The sequence below is a fragment of the Pterocles gutturalis genome, unplaced genomic scaffold, assembly GCF_000699245.1.
Source record: "Pterocles gutturalis isolate BGI_N339 unplaced genomic scaffold, ASM69924v1 scaffold370, whole genome shotgun sequence".
NCBI lineage: Eukaryota > Metazoa > Chordata > Aves > Pterocliformes > Pteroclidae > Pterocles > Pterocles gutturalis.
This window is the reverse complement of record NW_010145420.1, coordinates 4,892-6,907: the sequence shown is the minus strand read 5'-3', so window position 1 is coordinate 6,907 and position 2,016 is coordinate 4,892. Positions and strand designations below refer to the sequence as shown.

The window sequence follows — 2,016 nt, the reverse complement described above, 5'->3', positions numbered from 1 at the left end:
TAACCTCGGTGTCAGCTTAATGAACTGCTCCTGTCAGTCCCGCGTGTCACGCTGAAACTCCTCCTGATGTGCTCATAAATCAAAGTGACGGCGGCTCTTACCCCGGTAGCTGCACCCAGTCAGCTGCGTCTAATGTACGCCGAGCGTGGGCGACGCTCCGGACCCCCAGCCCCTGCGCTGGGACGGGATGGAGGACTGTGGGGGCAGGATCTGGCCCGAACACAGAGCAAGCCCCTCCGGAGCTTGCTGGGGGGGTCCCCCTGCCAAGGGGCGAGGAGCCAAGCGCAGGTCATGGGGCGATGGCTGGGGAGAGAGGTTTTGGATAAGGCTGGAGCTGAAATTCCGGCTCTCACTGCCTTCTCCAGGGCAAACTCTTGACTCGAAGCCCCTGGGCTGGTGGGTGCCCCTGGGTGTGTGCACGTGGATCCATCACATCACCCATCGCACTGGGTGGTTTTGAGCCTGTTCAGTGTGTTGGCTCTAGGGACTGGAAAATTGGCCTCCCCAGGGAGAACTGGTCCTTGTTTTGGCTTAGCCCAGGTGTTTGTGCATCCACAGGGCACCAGGACGCGTATTCCCAGGGCTGGTCCCTGTGTTCAGGGTCTGGTGGAGCTGGAAGGATGCGCACGTGGATTTAAAGCCCGTGAAGGTGCAGGTTCAGCATGGACAGCATCGTCCTCGCCAGAACCACATGGGGGTCAGGGCTGCCTGGTCCCCTGGGGGCTTGGGGGAGTCTGACCCCCCCGACCACAGCTCCAGGGGGGCTGGTTTGGGAGAGCCCAGCCGGGCTGCGAGGGCAGGCGATGTGTCCTGGCCAGGACTCACCGTCGTGCCTGACGTTGCAGACCGCAGGGGTTTTGCAGGGCAGTGCCTGGAGCCCATCCTTGCCCTCCAGTTCACAAATGGAGCAGCAGCAGCATCTGCAGGGGCCCCCGGGTGTCCTGCAAGACCCGGGGTGCTGCTTGGGGTACAGCAGCACACGCTGATGCCAAACTGAGCCATGAACTGGGTTTGCCGTGGAGTCTGTGTGCTGTTCGCTGTTGAGCAGAGATGCAGCCTCAGGGGATCGTCAAGAGCGTGTTGGGCTGTGCCGGGTCCCTGGGGTCCTCGCTGCTAAACCCCCCACAATGCTCAGATCCATACAGAAGAGAAAAAAAATTATATTTCATACTGCAAAGCTCTTGTGCTCGTCAGTAAGAACATGGACATGAAAATACTTCTTTTTGGGTCCAGCAGTGGGACTGCAAAGTGCACTCAGGAGCGCAGCGAGATCTGGGGGGGCACTGTAGCACAGCCTTGTCTGATGATGATGATGATGATGATGGATGATTTTGCCAAGGCAGGGGCTTGCTGTACCAAGAGGGACCCCAACTTTTCTTGCTCGGGATAACGGAGCTGCCATGGAGGGGCTGGGCTCTGCTGGGGCTGTTGGGCGCTTGTGCCGCCTGCCAGCCCGGCTCCTCGCAACCTGCAAACAACGTCTGTGCAAACAGAGGGGTTCAAGGGGTTACGGAGATGCCTGCCCCACTAATGAGGCCGGGCAGGCCCGGGGCAGCTCCCTTCTCGTGGCTGGCTCGGATTAGCAGCTGCCTGTCCCCTTCCCTAATTGAATTCTCTCCCCTTCAGTTAATTCTCATGGATTTCTTGGTGCCTCCCCAGGGACCTGTCCTGCCTAACTAGTTTAGGGCTGGCTGTACCAGTCACAGCGTGGCCGGCTCCTGGGGATGGGGGGAAGAGTCGCCTACCTGGGAGGTGCCTGTGGCCGGGGTGGGGGCACTCGTGCTGATTCCTGGGGGCTGGCAGAGCTCCCCTGTGGATGACTGTTTTCTGCCCCCCACCAAGAAGGTGCTCGTAATGGTCATTTTTGGCAAATAGGGACCGTTTCCCTGCTTAAAGGATGATGTTATGCACCTGAGCTGTCTTAGGACACCTTTTTGGTGCTGGGAGCCCCCTTTTCTTTGGTGATGCTCAGTGGGAACTCGCCCAGTGGCTCAGCTTCCCTGCCTGGGACCCCCC

The 2,016-nt window shown here is 59.7% G+C and overlaps 1 protein-coding gene across 1 annotated transcript in view; it reads left to right on the top strand.

Moving 5' to 3' along the window:
• The window catches only part of FOXP4 (forkhead box P4), a gene marked incomplete at its 5' end in the record, with an annotated part of 6,152 nt that overhangs the window by 2,581 nt on the left and 1,555 nt on the right, over positions 1–2,016 (top strand). The gene's annotated exons all lie outside the window — the stretch shown is intronic.